The sequence below is a fragment of the Pleurodeles waltl genome, chromosome 10 (assembly GCF_031143425.1).
Source record: "Pleurodeles waltl isolate 20211129_DDA chromosome 10, aPleWal1.hap1.20221129, whole genome shotgun sequence".
In the NCBI taxonomy this organism is placed as follows: Eukaryota; Metazoa; Chordata; class Amphibia; order Caudata; family Salamandridae; genus Pleurodeles; species Pleurodeles waltl.
Window position 1 is genome coordinate 116,062,462 of NC_090449.1, and position 21,019 is coordinate 116,083,480.

At 43.4% G+C, this 21,019-nt stretch overlaps 1 protein-coding gene across 5 annotated transcripts in view; it reads right to left on the minus strand.

Moving 5' to 3' along the window:
* Positions 1–21,019, minus strand: part of MAD1L1 (mitotic arrest deficient 1 like 1) — a 1,860,878-nt gene that overhangs the window by 69,933 nt on the left and 1,769,926 nt on the right. The window lies entirely within an intron of this gene.

A 21,019-nucleotide genomic window follows, 5' to 3' on the forward strand; every position in this document is an offset into this window, starting at 1 on the left:
TGAGAAAGACTGGGAGCTGCAATACAGTACTGAAAAGGACACAGAGGGAAGAAGGCAAATAGTGTGTGAGGCCACTTTCTCTACTCAAGGCATTTTGGCGAACAGACATCTATGAGTTACGCTTTGTCCAGCTAGACTGCATTTGTGGCTACTATCTATACAGAAGCATTCAATTGCCACTCGTTCCCTGGCTCCTCCCTACCATGTCTTCTTCTAGTACATTCACCCCAAAACCCAACTCCTACATTCCCAAAGAAGTATGGCAGGACAATGCCTTTTTCCAGTGTCTGAAGACAAAAGGCAATTTCGAGCACATCAGCAGGTCCACAGTAAGTTAATTACACTTAACATCTCTTGGGATCCCTTCTTTTTAAAGATCTCCTAGTTGCACATCTGGGACATGTTGAGACTATTCAACACTCACAGGCACTACTGATTAGCCGTAAACAGCAGTATGCACTGCAAAACTTGTACGCGCTATGAGACACACTGATGCGCATCAAACCTCTTTTTCTCGCCAAGATAGTCTACGAAGGTGGGTGCCAAGCACAGCAACAGTTTTAATTAACTTTCCTGCTTCAATTTCATCCATGAATCGAAAACTGTGTGCATGCCTTTATTCCACCTACGCGAGTATCCAATTTCAGCTTTAATTGGGTTATTCCAATGGACTGGGGACATAATCAACTCTTTTTCAGAGAACGCTCCATAGATCAACACGGTTTGCCTTATATTACCAGATTATTTATCAGGACTTGGTTGCAAACGTGGTCACTAATGAGCATTTCATGAAGGAGGTATGGTGGGGGAATAAAAGTTCATGGGGTCTTGTCTTGTTGGTAGGTGTTGACGCTCAATAACTGAGAGGTCGATTCGATTTTAAGTGCCAAAGGGCAAAAACTAAATAGAGATCTTTACATATTGTCTTACATAAAAACAATAATTTAGGCACGTCGTTGGACTTGGATACTTTAAGGAAGCATTATGGATTGTTAGGTAAAGGCAAACAGAACGCATTGTAGGATTAAAATCTGGGATTTACTCTTAGAAGTAAGAGTGCTGACAGTAGACTTTTTTGGCAATCAGTCTGTAAAGGATCGTTTACCCCTGCCCTCAAGTAAATTTAGATTGGTTCATTTAAATAGTCATTTTAGGAAGGCTACATAGACAATTATAAAAGGTCAACTTCAAGATATGACGAAAAATATGATCTGCACTTATGGCAAAAGACTAACCCCTCGGCTATCGCGCTGATTAGTGAACAAATGTGTTTGACTTGGGCATCCAGCCCAGATAACCTACCTGGAATTATGCTTGCGCTTGACAACAGCCGGTGGGCTACTCAGGTGTGTTCTTCTTAGGTCTGGCCTTTCAGGAAGCTTTAACTGTCATGTCAGACTGTTGCCCCACCAAAGCAAATCATACATACTATACATACATCCATACATACACAGGCTTTTGGTCAGTAGCCTCTACTTCATGGTCTACTGTACTGTCCTTAACGTGTTGCTACTGTGCAACACAACATATTGCCTAGGGCAATGTGTCAGAATACTTTTCGCATTTGCTCCTTTCACTTTGAATGACTGCAAGAAGCTTGTGCACACTGATCAGATCTGCTTAAAAATAATTCCTTTCTATTCAAAGACAGAGCTCTTCCAAATTAAGCTATTTTTGTATATTATCTTTTTAAAAAAACAGCGATTTTGCTTTCACTTCTGGTGACGGGTTAGATGGGAAACAATTTCTTGTCTACTTTTTTAAAGTCGATTTCCTACAGGTTTAAATGAAAATGTGACAGAAGTGACCTGAAATTTGAGTGCTTGGAGAGATGATTTAGTTCATTGACTACATAAGCAAGCATTAGCATAGACAATAGGTCTCACCTTTGGGACCTTATAAATATTTATTAATGCAGCACATTAAACCTTTATCAGAAATAAACTGTGTTTGTGCATGCTTTCATACACTTGACATTAGACTGTAATGGTCAGGACATCCCCAAGACAGCATTGAAATAAAATTAGCATTTGGAATAAACATGGTCATGTAAACATACCGCCAGCTCCTAGAGGGCATAATCACATGAAAAGTAAAGTAAATGGCAGAGAGCACTGCAGTATTACCATATAGTCAGTCCCTAAAGGGCATAGTGCACTACACATTTTCAGGCCTAGCAAGCCTGTTACAATGTTATTACAAAAGAGACCTTTAGAACACATACTTCTTTCAGCTATAAAGCAAAAGCTCCAGCCAAGAGAAAGCTTAAAAAGACACTGAATGGTGGGAGAGGTCAGGATTTGCTCCTCCCCCAACCTCGTGTAGGACTGATAAGATGATCTGGCCAGAAAGAGCACTTTGTGCTGAACATTTTGGTGGTGGTCCCATTCTCCTAGGACCACCGCAGGCTGAGTTATGGGCAAAAGTGTGTTGTAAAAGGAAAGCCCCACATTATGGGGCAAGTTTCCAGAGTGCAGTGAATATTGTAGAATCTGCTCTGCTGGACAGCCATGCTGAGGGTTTTCCCTTGTGTTTTTTCCATTTAAAAGGTGCCAATTTGTATATTTGTCAGCTGCCAAAGTTGAGAATAATTTAGGAATGGGGCTGCAAATTTAACCACTGCTCATGTGAAGCATATTAACATTTCACTTGTTCTCCAAACCAACAAAAGAGTTATATTTCTTGGTGCACATGATATATAGCGCCCAGAGGCTGAGCCAGTTCTCTGTGCTTTGTATGCAGTCATTTGTGGACCCCAGAGGACAGTGTTGCAGCCTTGGCACTAAGCGCATTCCACGAGAAGTGCCCCGGCATGCCTGGGAGTCCCCAGAGGGGTGTTACCTACCAGCTGTATGTAAGGGCTTAATGCGCCTGCTAGTGGGACGACCTCTCCCCACCAGGGACCCTTCGATGGAAGGCTGCTCTCCTATTGATGAGACCACTGCAGCTTAAAGGGGTCTGGTGCCTTTGGAACCAGGCAGACTGGTTTTAATCCCAGCTTCATCAGATCAGAGGTGTGCAATCACAGGCAAATCTGTCTATCCACGGGTGACTAAGTTCCTGTCCACAGAAGCACAACAACAAAGCGCTTTGTTGTGAAAACATAATTTCTCTATTGAGTTTGGATGTGCCTGTAAACTAACCGTTTTGCCGTGCTGTTATTTTCAAGTCTCTGGGCTAAGTAATTGTGAAATTCGACACCTGTAAAAAGCGACTTTTAGCAACAACCTGTCTAAAAACTTGGAGCACGAACAGTACCATACAATTAGTAATGAGCATATCCCCGACACCTACACTTTGAATTGTCTGAACTGTGTGTGTTTGCCCAGTTAAATGACTTTATTAACCTTTCAGTTCATACGTTTTTTCTAAGATGCTTTCAACTTTGTTTTTTATGTACTGTGTTCAGGTGTCAAGGAGCCCTGAAGTTGCCTTCAGCGAAAGGCAGCGCTTTATAGACACCGTTACAGGCAACTAGTTAAAGATTTTAGAAATCAATGTGAGAGACAAGTGTCAAGTGATAGAGGCGATCCACAAAGCAGAAATCGTAACGAATATTGTTCAACTACGTGTTGCGTTTGGTTTAGCGCCAACATTTTCCTTTCCAGACAGTTCAGGGTGCTTAGACGTTCCATAGCAGGAGAGCAGAGCCTACTTGCTTGTTTGCCAGCAGGACATACATTAATTAGTTATTAGTCTACTGACTGTGATTAGTTATTTTGCATTTTGTGTAGCACCATCATGTTGCCCTCCAGGCACTTCAGTGCGCTTAGCTAACCTGTAGCGATTGACGAAAAGCTAGGCACACTGCCTGAATTGTTTGCAAACTAGAGACACATTTATTTTGTATGTATTTATTGGTATCTGGTGTAGCGCAATGTAGCGTCCATGCACTTGAGAGAGAGGCAGGCTCACGCTGTCCTTTAAGGAAAAGAGACTTATTTTGTACGCTTTTTTGTTTAGTGTAGCTCCTTTCCACCAGTTAGGGACTCTAGAGAGGGGCCGGAGGAGGAGTGTGTCTTTCCTATAATTTACATATAAGAAAGACACACGTAATTTAAATTGTTTTTGCTTTACATTGCAGCATGGATGGTCTTTGGGGATTTGCATAGCGCCTGTATTGTGCCTTTATGACACTTCAGTGCGCTGTTTTCAAGAAGACATATTTGCCAACAGTGCATTGTTTTTTAGCTGGGCGCACATTCATTTATGATTTATCAATTCTTTGCATAGCGCCAAAATGTCAGCTTTCAGACATCTTAGAGCGCTTTGCAATCTTTCTGCGAGTAACGGAAGAGCTAGGCACGCTGCACTGATTTCCAGAAGGACACACGTTTATTATCAGTTCTTTGCCCAACATGCTTGGAAGCCCGGCTGCAAGGAGAAGGTTGAGGCGGCAGCTGTGGAGGGTGGTGGAACACGCAGAATAGGAGAGGGGGATGTTTCGTCTACAGGGGTCTACCCCGGAGAGCTTCCCTAAATACACACATTTAACCGTACCACATTGTAAGTTCTTCCACGCTCCCATGCCCAGAGGATGCTAGGGTGCACACTGCAAAGAAACAGCAAGATGCCAGAGGAAGAAACAATATACCGCAGGCGTGAATCGGAGAGGCAAAAGAAACAAGCAACAAAGGGACATAGCGAGAGAAAGGCAGAAGAGTAACAGGGCAACAAACAATACACAGAAGGAGGGTGGGAGATGGCATGAACACACATGCACTCAACCGCTTTGCCGCCAAGGGCGTAATGGTTATGTCCGGTGGCGCGGCGCTGAGGCGCCACAGACGTAACCATTCCGCCCTGTAGAGGCCCTCAGGGGAAGCGCTAGTGCTCCTCCCGTGGGCCTCCCACCCACAGCAGAAAGGGGAATCGCTTCCCCTCCCCCCTCACCAAGTGACGCCTGATGCGCGCTAACCTCAGAGGTCGCCTCCCATCGTGCTGGAAGCATGGCTTCCAGCGCGACCGAGGAGAAGCAGATTAGTTTCTCCTCAGTACGGAGCCAGGGGAGGTCAAAGAGGCATGAAAAGGGAAGGAAAAGCTTTTCCTTCCCTTTTCATGTCTCTCTGAGCATTCCTGCAGCACTTTCACAGAGCCATCGTGCTGCAGGAATGCCACTAGACACCAGGGAGTTTTTGTTGTTGAAATTACACGAGGGGAGTGGCCCCTTTGGCGTGGGTCGCTCCCCAGGGGGCAGTTTTTTTCTATTAGGCCTTTTCTGCCGCCCGTGGGGACAGACTGGCCTTTATTAATTAGGCTGATCTGCCCCCGGGGGGCAAAAGCCACTAGACACCAGGGATTTTTTTTTTTTTTTACATTGATAAGGGGAGCGACCCCTTAGGCAAGGGTCGAGGTAGAAAGCATACTACGCCACTAGATGCCAGGGAATAAAAAAAAATAGTGAGGTGGTGGCTACCAACCAGTATGGGCATAGTTAAGCCCTAACCCCAACTGAAGGAGGTAACAGTCTTTCAGCTCTCCCTTGCATGCTAAAACATCTTATCCCATGGAAAGTAAGAGGACATTTGATTATTTTGGGTTTAGGTTTTACATTTGGCCAATGAGAGCTTGTATAACTCTGAAAATCATCCCATATGGAATGGTGAGGGCTGCACTTTTTGGACTTTGGGACAATGCCATTTAGAAAAATCTACGAGACTCAAACACATCTGAACACTAAACATCTGGGTGAATCCAGGGTGGTGTGCTTCACATGCACCCCGCACCATTTTCTTACCCACAATGCCTTGCAAACCTCCAGCTTATTTTGAAATCACACATTTTTCCCACATTTTTGTTATGGAACCTTCCGAAATCTGCAGGAATCCACAAAATTCCTATCACCCGGCATTGTTGCATCTATACCAATAAAAATTCTGCCCCCCTTTGTCAGCTTCAAACTGCCCTTTTGGACCTGCGTTGGTTCCCCCTTGATTTCAACGTGTTTTTGGCTCTTCCCTGTCAGAGGCACTTGGCCCACCTACACAAGTGAGTTATCATTTTTACCGGGAGACTGAGAGAAAAGTTGGGTGGTAGGAAATTTGTGCCAGTGTGGTGATCCCAAACAGAAATGTGGGGAAATGTGATTTTTTTAAATCCAAATTTGAGGTTTGCTGAAAATTCTGGGTAAGAAAACACCTGGGGAACCACGCAAGTCAAAATTCTCTGGACTCCCTCGGGTGTCTAGTTTTCAGAAATGTCTGGGTTTGGTAGGTTTCCATAGATTGCTGCTGAGCCCAGGACCAAAAACGCAGGTCCATGTTGTGTTTCCTGTTGCGGGCATCAGGCCTACCCACGCAAGTGAGGTACCATTTTTATCGGGAGACTTGAGGAAACACAGAATAGCTAGTATTGCCCCTTGTCCTTCTCTACATTTTTCCTTCCAAATGTAAGACAGTGTGTAAAAAAAGACGTTTATTTGAGAAATGCCCTGTAATTGACATACTAGTATGGGCACCCCGGAATTCAGAGATGTGCAAATAACCACTACTTCTCAACACCTTATCTTGTGCCCATTTTAGAAATACAAAGGTTTCCTTGATTCCTATTTTTCAGCGTTTATATTTCACCAAATGAATTGCTATATACCCGGTATACAAAGAAAGCCCACTGGAAGGTGCAGCTCCTTTATTGGCTCTGAGTACATAGAGTTCTTGATGAACCTACACACCCTTTATATCCCAGTAACCAGAAGAGGCCAGCAGACCTAACGGTATATTACTTTTGAAAATTTGACATTGCAGGAAAAACGTGGAGAACATTTGCTTTCTTTTCACCACAATTTCAATATATATATTTTTTATTTCAGCTGTTATTTTCTGTAGGAAAACCTTGAATGATCTACACAAATGACCCCTTGCTGAATTTAGAATACTTTCTACTTTTCAGAAATATTCAGCTTCCAGGGATCCAGCATTGGTTTCACACCAATTTCTGTCACTAACTGGAAGAAGGCTAAAAGCACACAAAATAGTAAAAATGGGGTATGTCCCAGTAAAATGCCAAAATTGTGTTGAAAAATGTGATGTTCTGATACATGTCTGCCTGTTCATGAATGCCTGATTTCGATTTTAGCACTGCAAACCCTTTTTGATGCCATTTTCAGGGGGAAAAAACACAAGCCTTCTTCTGCAGCCCTTTTTCATATTTTCATTTTTTTTTACTAAATTGTTTGCTGTATTTTGACAAATTTCTTGGTCTCCTCCAAGGGAACCCACAAACTCTGGGTACCACTAGAATTCTTAGGATGTTGGGGAAAAAAGGGCACAACTTTGGTGTGGCTAGCTTATCTGGACAAAAAGTTATGAGGGCCTACGTGCAAACTGCCCCAATAGCTACAAAAATGCCTGACACCTGAGGAGGAAAAGGCCTGGCAGCGAAGGGGTTAAGGAGTGGTAGAAGTAAACTAAAACAATATTGGCAAAGCAAACAAAGTGAAAAACATCCTGAATATGAACAGAAAGGGAATTTCATTCTTCGGGCCAAGGACAGTGTAAGTATGTTAACAGAATGAAAAGGCTTACAAGCATTTTTGCCTCCCATTTCAACAAAACTATAAAGAAGTTAGCACAGCAGCCCAAGAAGATTTATAGCCCCAATAAAGGAGATAAGCAATGCCTTGTGTGCATGTCATGAGTGCTGACAGGCAGGGGCCCTGGAGAGAAAGACTCTCTGCAATGCGATTTGAGGGCATATTGTGGCTTTAGTGAGCAGTGAGCTAAATGACAGGGTGTTTGTTTAGTAAAATAAGTATATTTTAGGAGTTGGGTAAACGAGGGTGCACTGGAATAAAGCTAAAACAAATGTCAGTGGCATGGGAGGAGGTGGGAGGAACAGAATGCTGCAATAAAATGCAGGCAACTACCAGCTTAAAACACTCACAGTGAAAGGAGACCAAAGAAATATAAAAAAATAGTCCTTTACAGCAAAAGATTAAAAAAATCAAAGTGGAACAATACATTAGTTGGTCACTGCTCTGAAACAGAAGGAGGAGGGAGAGAAGGCGGAACTGACCACTAGCGAGCAAACATTTTTAAAGGGCACTGCAACCAACAAATCAAATTGCTTTAACCCACAGTATAAGTATGCTTAGTATGCATCAGGGTGAACTCTTACACTTGACCTAAAAAATTTAAAATGTATGCCACAAAGGAAAGGTTTGCTGCTTAAAAAAACAATCACAAGTAAAACAGCCAGAACTGTGAATATTATTTTTTACTGAACATTTTTATTACAAGTATTTGGTGGCCGTTCTTAGGCAGCAGTCTGTTTTCTTTTTTATTTTGTAGCAAATGCTTACACAATAGAATGTAAAAAAACAAATACATTAAAAAAAATAACCATTGCATCGGCATATCAATACCAGACCTATTGGCTCTGCCTATGTTTGTTTTCAAATGGATCTTGCAGTTAGGTGTAATTTCCTCTTCTTAGTTTGGTGTGACTGTAAAAACATTTTTTTAAGAGTATAAGAAAGACCCTTCATGTCAGAGTATGTTTATAACGATTATAGCCATAAAAAGGTTTTTGAAGTTTGTGTGGGTTTAGACAGAGGTCCTGAGCATAGGATGAGAACTAAGTCCAGGTAGAACAAGTAGGATTTCAGGTCATTGCTCTCCATGGATCAATGTTAGCTTTTATGGGTGCTAGCTGACATAGCTTTATTCAAACGAGACTCTGTTAACTGTTTAGTGGACTTTAAAATCATGTTTGACTCCACAGACCTTAGTTTTATTTGGGAGGAACTAAGAGCCTCAAAATACCACCTGGACTAATGTTTAATAATTCAAACACTATGCAATGAAACTTGAATAAGGTTGGAATTATCATTAAGATGTCCTTTAACTGATACATTTAGAACCAAGTATGGCCATTAAGCAGGGCAGTGCTTTAGCTCGGTTATTACTTAAGCTATTGATTTTTGACATCCTGAATGCAATTAGTAACATCAACTCTTTTTCTCTGAAGACAAATCTTTTTCATTTCCACTGTCTTTTATTTCCAGATGGTCTTGCTTTACTACACTCTAAATCTATTAGCCTCCAGAGGAATATTATATAAGTACATTAACAAAGAAACTGAAGTTTTGTTGGTGATAAGGAAATCATAATAGTTGACAAATGTATTTATTTTGGCATGTTGTTAACTAAACTACTAACTTGGGACCCCATATAGCAATTATGAAAACAAAACCTGTGGATCCTCTATCAGGTCTTCTTAAATGTTTGATATGACGGTTTAGAAACACAACCACTGATTAAAGCTATAATAGTGAAAATTATTCCTGCAGTCCTGAATGGATCAAATATATGGACCATTTAGTTAATCCATTGTATTACAAAACTGAAGGGAATTTAATGAAGTGTGGTTTAATCTTCCTAATTCATGAACGTTGCCGCCCTTGATGTTAGAGTTGGGACTCTGAGCTTGGCAAGGGTTAGCGAAGATCTGATGTGCAAAAACTTTATTCTCAATTTAAGACACTTCATCTCACCTAAGCAATCTTCATGGGCCTCTCTGACAGTTAATACCTAAGAAGATAGGTTCCTGAAGGTTTTAAGTAAGGAGTCAACTTTCTGTTCAGGTACTGCGGTATGTAATGGTGAAATAAAAATAGAAACCTTCTAAAACCTAAAACGCTTTAAAAAAATAAACATTTTTTTTTAATATTTGTAATTTAAAGATTCAGTAGGTAAATTTGTGACTCGTTCAGCATATGAATGTTTATTGGTCATCTTGCTGCTGGCCAGAACAGACTATAAGAAATCTGTTAGTAAGATGGCTAACTGGAGTCCATGCAGGATGGGTAACACAGTCTTTGTTGCAATATTTAAAACAAAATGAAGATGTGACGTGTAACAAAGCAAATGTACAGCAACTCATTTTGTGTAAGATTGCTACTGGCTTTTATCATTATGGAGACCTTACTTGTGTCCTATTATTCTGAAATATAAGGCAAGAAATCGCAGGAACACTCTACTTTTAATAAAAAAGACCACTGCAGCTCCTTTTATTAAAACAGCAATTGCACTATTGCTTGATGTTGCTTTCTCTTTAGGGAATTTTTTATGTAACATTGTTTGTGATTTTGCATTATCCCAAGTGATTTGTGTTTTCATATTTTTTAATTTAAAATAGTTTCGCTAATACTGATCAAAATGTTAAAAGATAATACATGTCTTAATAAAACAAAAGACTTCAGCTTAAAAGAGCCGTGCTAAATTTATAAGGACAAATAGCTGTTGGCATACCATAGAGAACCATTTTTTTCCTCACGTTAAATACAACAATGCCAAATCCTAGTTGTCTTGAGACGCATTCATCTCTTCAAAGGGGCTGCCTCCTCTTCTTTCTGCAGCGAGGACCACCTGCTAGACATTCAAACTTTAGGGGGAACTGGGGTGCAACCAGTGTCCTGTCTCAGTTTTGCACTCGAGTCCTTTCTATGTTTCTGTGCAACACTTGATAAAACAGTGAGGGACGGCTGAAGATTGCAAGATCCTGACCTGTGCTAAACTAACCGCTACAAGTTATTTTGAACAGTGCAAAGTCACTGAGGGCCGCCCTGTGCGTGCAGCGGTGGGTAACGGAGGGGGCTGTTGTGTAGTCACCCGCCGTTCAATGTGCACACCCTTGAACTAAGGTATATTAACTTCACCTTGGAGCGGTCAATCACTGCGTTCCAAAAATACCTAAGCCGAGTCTACACCACAGTAACTCCCAGGTGTCCATAGTTAACTATAACTCATAGCCTGCTATAGACGAGTAACAGGGCTAAAAAGAAAGCACTTTCATTTGGAAAGTTTTAAGAGTACGGTAAGTTGCGGTTCTTTTGTCAGACTCTTCCAAACCTATGCACTTGTGACATCAGACCTTAGGGACCGGGACTGGAGGGTATTAAAGTCATTACTTCGAGGTGCGCTCTACATCCAGGCGAGCGCAGACACTGACGCAGCCATATGCTGTTTACGGTGTTATTAGTCCGCCTGGGCGCGCGCGTCGTAAACAGAGCCTGCACTACTTCCCTCTGAGGGACGGCGCTCATTAGGAGGGAGGAAAGCTGAGCCAAGCAGGCTTCCAGGTGAAGGCGCCTCTGGGCAGACGATGCAGTGGCAGCGGAGGGATACCGTTCCGATAAGTAATGAGCTCAAAGTGCAGAAACTCGTAAAATCCGGAAAGCTGACGAGATTTAGAATTCCCGGAAAAAAACATTTACAATTTTAAATGGCCAACTACAACATTTACGCAAAAAGAAAAAATAAGGTTAACGCTCAAATTGAACAAATTACAAAGTAAATAACGATCCAGTTCCGCAAATGTGGTAGCTGAGGAAAAGGGTGTCAGTATATTCAACCTTGATCAAAGTGTGATAAGTTACCCCAAGGCTTGGAGCTCTACACAGCCCACAAACCACATCCACCCAGTCCTTTCATGTTAATGACCTGTTTAAAAAAAAAATATATATATATATATGTATACACATATAAATACACACACATACTCTAACACCGCTGTGTTGCTTAGTAATAGTAGTGTTGTAATATAACCCCATCTAATGGCGCGGCTAAGATGTGGACATTAAACACTGGAGACAGATTCAGACCCTGACTTAGGTGCACTTCCAAATCACATCACCTCTCGGTACTTGAAATTGTACAAACGAGTATTGTCATGAAATAATGTATGAATAAGTGTGAAATACATTATATATTATCATCACCATATTGTCCATTGCCCAACAGTCACCTTCACCCCCATCTATGTAACCATTTCCCTACCCATAATACCTACCCTGGTGTTACATATGTTTCTAGAAGACATGCTTTCTTTACAAATACATGGCACTCAATTTGCCGCCCTCCAGGAAGATTAAGGGCAGAGTCGGTTAAGCCAGGGAACTAACGTCTGGCCTTTAGGCCACGCACACCAGCAGCAACCATTAACGTGCTAACCCTTTTCTACTGTCCTGCTTTGCTCTATGCATTATCTTCTGGATCCAACTATCTCTCCACCAATGTCCACCCATCTCTGCTACTACTTCTATACCTCACTGTCAAACTATTGACAGTGTCATCCATCTAACACCCTCAACAACACTACATCTCCTCCACCTCCTATGTTTTCATCCCTCAGTAGCCTGCACTGCTCTCACTTCTGGACTTTATCATCCCACCCTCCCTGACATGGACCATGCTCCCACCTCTATTCTCACTGCCTGGAACTTTTTAGTTCTCGGTCATTGTCAACTGTTATTTCTCATCCCAGACTGGGTAAAATACCAGTTTTGGAAAAAAAAATTATAAATATATATATATATATATATATATATATATATATATATATATATATATATATACACACACACACACACATATCTCACACAATGTGGGTGAAGTTGAGGTTCTTCCTACATGAACAACCGTAGGAATATGGAGTCAAAGAGGTGCAAATCAAAGGAAATTTTTTTTCAAATACACAACTAAATCCTTTTTTGAGATGGAAAATGGCAGCCAATCCAGCCACAAAAGCAGCTGTCTGCAGTCCATTGGATAAATCCCGGAATGCCTGACAGGCCAGTCTGTGGAGCTGCTATTTCATAAAATACAGTTTATAGTGTGAGACCTGCAAGTAGCTAGCACAAAACAAAATATGCCAGGACATAAAGCATAACAACATAATGCCCAGTCACACACCTTAACTTAAATGAAATAGGTACACTACTTCTGCGTGCATCAAGCATTTTTAAAAAGAACACAAAATAACACAAAAGAAAACACATAAAAATAAAACAGAACAGACAGCTACAGAATGTAAATACATAACATATAAATAAATACCCTCTTTAGACATTATAAAACAAGCAAGTAACTTAACCTGGGTACTGCTCTTTCGGGTGGAATCTCTATCTCAGTGGTACCCAACCTTTTGACTTCTGTGGAACCCTAATGAATTATTATTGGTATCCGTGGACCTCCCACTGAGTCATTACTGAAAGCTGGGGACGTAATCTGTTAATATTATTTAATTTTCTAAGCAGTTGCGGAACCCTTGAGGAGGCTTTGCGGACCCCCTGGGGTCCCTGGACCACAGGTTGGGAACCACTGCTTCATCTAACCACAGACTCCTCACCTTTCGGATGTTCCCAAGGCTGGATTCGGAGACGTTTTAGCAACCCTCCTACATACCGCTAGGTGGCGTTGTGTGGCTCCACACTGGTTCTGTACGACCAAGAAAAGGGAGTGAAAAAGCAAGTATGTGCGCCGAGCGCTGATGTCCGTTATTTGCTTGACTCTTTCAACACCCTAAAATGAGTTGGGTGATATAATCCTTGGCATCAGTGTGCAGATTCCTAACTTGGGATCTTTTCAGACGTTAAAATGAGGCCACTTGATAGAACTGGGATGAGGAAGGGTGGTGTGGAATCTGCAGTTATACAGATTATCTACCAAAACGAGGTTTACCAAAGGTGAGTAAATCTTTCTTCTGAAGGATCACCAAACCAAAGCTTTCTCACCTATACACTACATACCAAAGTATTAACTCCCCTAATGTGTGGGACCTGTGCAATGGACTCAGTCCAAAAAGTAATGCAGGGCCAAATGGGCAAATGTCCTCCCCATCTGACCTGACTGCGAAGGCAGCAGTCCTTGAATGTGTGCTCCAATGCCCACATCCACGCTAGCAGAAGTCAATCACAGGCACTCTGCATGCTAACGCACTGGTAGCACCCTCAGCCCTGGTGGAATGGGCTACAGCCCTTCCAGAGGCTGGTTTTTGGTATTGACCACTGCTTAGCATGTCTTAATTTAGAATATTATCCACTTCAACAAGTTGTTTTCTGCACAGACTTCCCTTTCTTTGCCCCAGAGAACCCCGCAAAAAGCTTATCTTCTGCCCGATGAACCTTGGTACGATCAATGTAAAAACGTAAAGTTTATTCAAACTGATGGATCTTCTCCTCTTGTTGGTGATGAGGTAGGCAATATATGCTGGGAGAGTGATGGACTGCCTAGTGAGGAAAGCAGTTGTGACTTTTGGCAAGAAGGCAGCTGGAGGTCTCAGCACCAGTGGATCCACAAGAAAGGTGGCCTAAAGCAGGTAAGGTGACAGAGCCTGGAGTTCACAAAAGCATCAAGCTGAAATGATCACAAAGAATAAGACAGTCTTTGAGGTTAGAACATGCAATGAGCAGCTGTGCATCAGCTTGAAGGGAGTACATGTGACACTTGTCTAGAGAAGTTAAAGTCCCTCTTGGTATAATAAAAAATGCCCTCCAGCAGCAGCCTGAGGCAACTAGTGACACTGTCTGATCGCTGGTGCAGGTGCATTAAGGCGCCTGCACCAGCCGTCACACATTATCCAGGGCTGACACACCACACTGCTACACCCCCCCCCGCCCAAATAATCAGTTATGCGCTTAAGTGTCACAGTTAAATATAGCCATAAACGTTGCAGGCTTAATCCTTGCTGTGCTTGTAGCTACATGCTAATCAGTCACCAACACTTTTCTGTCTGCCACAGACATGGGAAGGGGTAGGATGAAACAACATGGACTGAAACCCTAACTCTTCAACTGCACAGGTTCAAGGTTTCAGTTTCATGCTCAAGCACTGCAATCAGAAAGAAGCAGCAGGAGCCCAAACATAACAGGTGCTGGCAGCAAGGTAAGAAAAAAAAAAAACCTTTTAAATATTGCACGCAGCTAGATGAGTTTGTCTGTGAGACAGCATGTGCATGTGTGCCTGTGTATGAGCGAAAGTGAGAAACAGTCAGGTAAAGATTGAGTCAGCGTGCGGGAAAATGAGAGATAGGAAGAATGAGTATGAGTGAGGATACATGAGCGTGAGGGATAATGATAGTGTGTATAAGTGAGTGCTACTGTGTGCGAGACTGAGAGAGCCATAATCTGATTGAATCTTAATGAATGTGAGAATGAGTAAGAGTGAGAATGAGTGAAACTAGGTCAGAATGAGTAAGACTGCGTGAGTACGAGTGATACTGACTGAATTGGAATGAATGGAACTGAGTGCATCATTGAGTGAGTCAGAATGAAACTGAATGTGAATTACTAACACAGAGAGAATGAGTAGAAATGAGTGAGAAAAGTGTAGTGCCGGCTTGCATCACTCCACAGTGCCAGCCGGACACTATATTTAAGGAATGGCGCAAGCTGGCGCAAAGGGTGGGCTAACGTCAAGGAAAATGATGTTAGCTGGGTGGGGGTGGCGGTATGGGGGAAGAGGGTTTTGCACAGAAAAATTACATTAGGCTGGTTAGAGTAAAAAAAAAATGACTCTAACCAGCCTAGCGTCATTTCTTGGCGCAAAACCTACCATACCACATGACTCCTGTCTAAGAAAAGACAAGAGTCATGCCCACCACCCCAATGGCCAGCACAGGGGACAAGGGTCCCATGGGCATGACCATTGCGCCCAGTGCCATGTATGGGGGCCATTTCAGGGGCCCCAATGGTACTTTAAAAAAATTAACCAAATACTTACCTCTACTTACCTGGGATGGGGTCCCCCATCCTCCGCTGTCCCTCTGGTGTGGATGGGGTTTCCCTGGGTCCTGGGGAGGGCACCTGTGGGCTTATTCCATAGTGTTCCACCATGGAAATAGGCCCACTGGTCCCCTAACGCCTGCCCATACCCAGGCGTTAAATAATGTCACTAAGCAAGGTTAGCGCCATTATTTAGGCCCGCCTCACTTCCGTGCACCATTTTTGCACGGGAGGATTAATAAGGAGCTAGGGCGTTAGAGTATTTTTTGCCCTGGAACGCCTACATTGCATCTCATTGATGCAAGTTAGTTTCCAGCTAGCAAAAAATGACGTTAACTCCAATATTTTGACAATAGACTAATCTAGCGTCAAAATATAAATATGAAGTTAGTTAAGTTTGCGCTGAATTAACGTAAAAAAATGACGCTAATTCAGCCCAAACAGAGTATAAATCTGGGCCACAGTATGTTGTGCAATGTGGGTTGACCCTGCGATGCTCTTGTTACCCAAAGACTACTTAAAAGAACTAAGAAGTAAAAAAGAGAAGACATGAAGGATTCTGCGATTTGGAAAGCACAGTGATGAATGCCTGACTTAGAGAGAGAAGTTATGTTAGGGAATTGGTGTGAAGTGGATGCTGTGGGTTAAACAAAACCGGTCTCTCAAATTCAGTGCAGTTGACAAGACCCTGTGGTGTTGAGAAAGTTATTTTGACTCTGCTTCCAAGTGCTGATATATGGCAAAGTTCACTTTTGGTGTACTCTTTGATCTCAATGGTATTTTACAACTGCAAGGAAAGACAAGCCAATAGAGTCACTTAGCACTAATGTTCCCTGCATGTGCCCTTCCTCTGAGTACAGCCTACTGATATCCCTGGGTGGGTGACAGGTGTAAAGAAGCTGAACAGCCTAATGGCATTGGACAGATAAGTGGGACAGTGCTAATAACAAAGGGCAATGGAATAAGACGAGCTGAGTGATGACGTGTTAGCGGACTTGAGGGGCCATTAGGGTTGAGATATTGGAGGAGTGTTCCACAGAAGGTTTTGGGAAAATGGTCTTTTTTCCAATCCACTCCAAAAACCTTGCTTTCATTTTGTGTCCAAACAAACCCCTCTTCTTCTTGCCAAGACACCAACCTTTAGTCTAGAATTTGCTGAAACACAAAGACAACAGCATAGGTCCTGTGTAACATTTTAGTACTAGAGTAAGTAGTCATGGTAAGAAACCTGAGAGTGAAGGGCAGGGGGGCAGTCAGAGTCTGTGACTGTCTCTTGAAGTGGGCCTCTTATTGTACTGTGAAGACCCTCTCAGCTTGCCAAACAAGTCATGCTAGAATTGATTTAACCGTAGGGTGGTTTCTTTGCGTGTGTATCATTTTGTGGTGTTAATCGTGTGAGATCAGAGAAATTTACTGTTTTGGAAGTCATGTTACTTAAGGGGTTTCAACATTCCCGTTGCCAGAATTCTTGGAGATGGGCTATAGTCTGTTTTTGTAAATATCAGCAATCAATGCCAGGTTCAGGTTTAGATTTGTGGTGACTGACGTACCCGTTAGACGATGATGGAGGGCAGAGATCTTCAACATCAGTAGTTAAGAATTATGACATGATTGCAGAAGTGCAACGGTGCCCAATGAGCCTGCTCTCATTGTGCACCTATTGAATAAAAATTAGAATCATGTTAGAATGCTTCTGGGAGACTGTTTTTGCATATTTTGAGGTTTACAACTTTAGGCTGTTTTTTGGGCTGATACTGGTCTGCGTTGGGCTGAATTTGGGCTTGAACTTGGACAGGTTTGGGCTTAGGATTGGTCTCAAAATCTGGCAACACTGCCCGGAAGACATTCTGCTCGGTACAAATGAAACATGAAGAGGGATCTTCGAGGTGGTGTTTTGTCAGTCGGTGTGAGCTGAGAACGCCGGCAGACATTCAGAGCTGTCAGGCAGCAGCCTCTGGGGCTCCTGGTCTGCCCTGATAGTGAAGGTCTTTGAGTGGAAATACGCACCACATAACAAACCTGGAGTCTGCCCAATATGCCTCCCTCTTTAAAAGTACGACTCATTGCACACCAGTGAAAATGTTAAAAGGCCCACTGCTCACATGTGTCACCGTCAAGACACGAAGTTATGAGCTAATGAATATATCACCACCACAAATAAATAGCATAAATACCCACACAATAATTCATGAGATCAGTGAAGAAAATCACAAATTATGCGGCATGTTTGACAAGTCCCTTAAGGCACAGGGGTGTCCAGCGTACGTCCACAGTGCAGGACCCATGCCACATGTGTGCACTATCCATATGAAAGAGTACTAGTTTGCCTGGTCACTGCCTAGCCTAAAAAGCTGGCATGGACCCCGCCCTTTTGGCCTTATGTCAGACACCCCTGCTCTAGCACAACCAAATGATGATTTGAGGTTCGGCACCTTCGGCTATGTTGTCACCATGCCAACCGGGTGAGCACAAGCAGTTTTGGCACCTAGGAAAAGTGACCTGTTCCTACCCTCCTGACTTCAGCAACAGGAATATATGTACAGTGGGGAGTTCATAGTACTTTCAAGTACTCCCGAATACTTGAAACTATGTACCTGAAAGCACACCCAGCGCGGGCATCTATCTCTGCACACATTGGTTTCTTGCTCAGACCCATGTATCTATCGTCAGTGTAGCGAGTAGGTGTGGGGTGCTTGGAACGTGGCTCAGTGTCTCGGCCAGAGGTGTAACGAAACCGGAGGGTGCTCCCCTGCAAAGAACATGGTGGGGGACCCCCTCCGGACTGAGGGGCTCCATGGAGCTCGCCCGCCCCATAAACACCGCGGGGGCTGCGTGGGCCTTTGTTACACCACTGCCTTTAGGTAAAGTACCCCTGACAGGGAGTCAAGCCTTCCGTGTGTTAACACGGACGGCGAACACTATCTACTGGTGAGAAAGTGAAACTATCAAACTGTAATCACCAGAATGCATCTGGTCAAACTGGTGCTGATATGTCAGGAATGTGACCACTGCGCTCTAAACTGAACAGGGTAAGAGAATTAACAGAACTCACCAGGCACGGTAATATTACCCTCACCCCCCACTCAGTGTTTGCATCAAAGGACCTGATTCCCAATGGTGGCTGGTGAATACGGTGATTGGAGGGATGGGGAAATGGGTGGTGATAAAATATAAACATAAATAAAATATATAAAAATGTGCTTCCTATCATCTTTCCTGGAGACAAGTCCTCTGCTCCTATCTTCTTCTGTCACATTACGTCCAGGGCCTCTCTTTGCACTCCCTGGCACACTGGAGGCTTGTGCATGCTCTCAACCTGACTGTCCAAGATAGCTGTGATGAGAGGTTTACAGTGCGCATGTCAGGCTGGCATTCGCCAGACACCAGCCAAAGTGACTATAAACTAGAGCGCAGGCAGCCCTGCCCACCACTGCGGCTAATGAGGAGGCCCCGTACTGACGCACAGTCCAGGACTGGTTGAAAAAAAATAAAATGCTAATAAATTTACTTTATTACCATTTTATTTTTCTTCTCGAGGGTTTTCTGGGAGTATTTAAGTTAGCACGCTCCTCTCTATAACAGAGGAGCAGCCCCTGCTGATTCCTTTCGTTCCCCACAATCAATTCTCACCTCTGAAGACAACCACAATAACAACAACGTTTTCCAGAGGACTGTGCGAAGTGGAACAGAAGCAGATGGGCCGCTTCAGACACTGTGGCCAACGAATAGCGCCCAATACTATCCAAGTGAGCCATATAACAATGACATCACCACACGAAGGTCGGCGGGACGGCTTGAGCGCGTGCTGACGTAAACCTGCTGGCACACTGAAAATGTCAATAGCAAGACACAAAAAAATGGCTACAGGTGTCCATTATCGGACACAAGAAATTATGAGAGCTGCACAGATAATTGTCGTTGATTGACTTAACTTCAGAAATGTTGTGGACATTTCCAAGGCCATGGATGCCCACCTAAGCTGACCCTATCCTCTATGTGGCCCTTCTTTCTGTTGGTGAGTGAGTTGAGGGATGCTGTGCCATACTGTGGTTCTCCAAATGTGGTCCTTCCTTCAGAGGCAAATGAGGAAGGCTTGGGTGCTGCGGTTCTGGGTGCAACTGCTTTTAACGCCACATAGTTGTGCCCTTCCTTCTGTTGGAGGGTTGGATGTGGCTGGGTAAGGCTGTTCTGTACTGGGGGTTCTGCATGCACCTGCCTCTGCTTTTATTACCACACAGGGTGGTCCTTCTTTCTGAGGTAGAGTGGACTGGGGAAAGCCGTGTCGTACTGTGGTTCTGCAGTGTGTATTGGAGGCGGTTGTACTGTACTATGGTTTGTAATGTACATGATTCCAATGTCTTTATAGCGAGGTCATTCCTTCTCTAGCAAAGTGGTGTCAATTGGGTTAGGCTGAGCTGTACTGAGATTGTGGGTGCACTTTTTTCCACTGCCACACAGGGTGGTCATTCCTCCTGCTGCAGGGTGGACTGGGGAAGGATGTGCTGTACTGTGGTTCTGGGTGCACCAGCTTCCACTACCACATGGGATGTCCCTTCCTTCTTTGGGAGGGCGGGATGGATTGGCAAAGGCCGTCCAATACTGTAGTTCTGCATGCAATGTCCTTCCTTCTGATACAGGGAGGATTGGGAAAGGCTGTACCATACTTGTGTTCCAGCGTGCTGCTTTCAAAACCACAGAGGGACGTGTACACTCAACTATGAAGAACATAATGGACCAGATTTAACAGTGAGACCCGCAGCCATTGGAAGTGAATCAGGCTAATATGTTTAAGTCGCAGGATATAAATAGAGCGCCAAGCTTCAGGGTAAAGGTTTTCTTCTCAGTGGTGATGCAAGCTGGAGGGAGCTCTACCAAGACACAGGTGATCAGGGGAAAATGTATTAATGGTGGAGGAGGTGCAGTGTTAAACGCCTATAGGTGTGTGGGCTCAACTTCACATCAATTATGGCAGTCTTTTACTGCCAACCAGGAGAAAGGGGAATATTCCTTGCTTGCATCAGCTCCTATGACGCCCTTGCAAGGCATGGCTGGTGGATACTGTGCTAGTAGCGCAGTCGGATTCCCTTTCATTATGATCCAGACTGGCAGGACTCAGTTGCAAAATTAAGTAGTGCCCACAGTAGTTAATCAGTTTACCTGCATGCCTCCTTTGTCAGGACAGACTCACAGACACTTACACACTTACAGATACAGGATGCTGGACCCTTGCAAAAGAGAGGCCAGAAACACTGTAAAAACAGCCAGACCTCCTTCGGCTCCATATGGCCTGTTAACTCAAATGTGGGCGAAAATACCCTCCTCAAGACCCTTCAATAAGCTAAGAACGCCTTTCATGGAAAGTGGGGAGGTTTCACAGTACAGACCCTCTAGCCTCTATACAGACTCGTCAGGTCTTCATACAAGACCAACATCTCTGACTCAAAACTGGAGAATAAAGTAAAGATTGATATACTGAAGAACCTCTACAATGATGGGGTGCAAAGGCTGAACCACAAT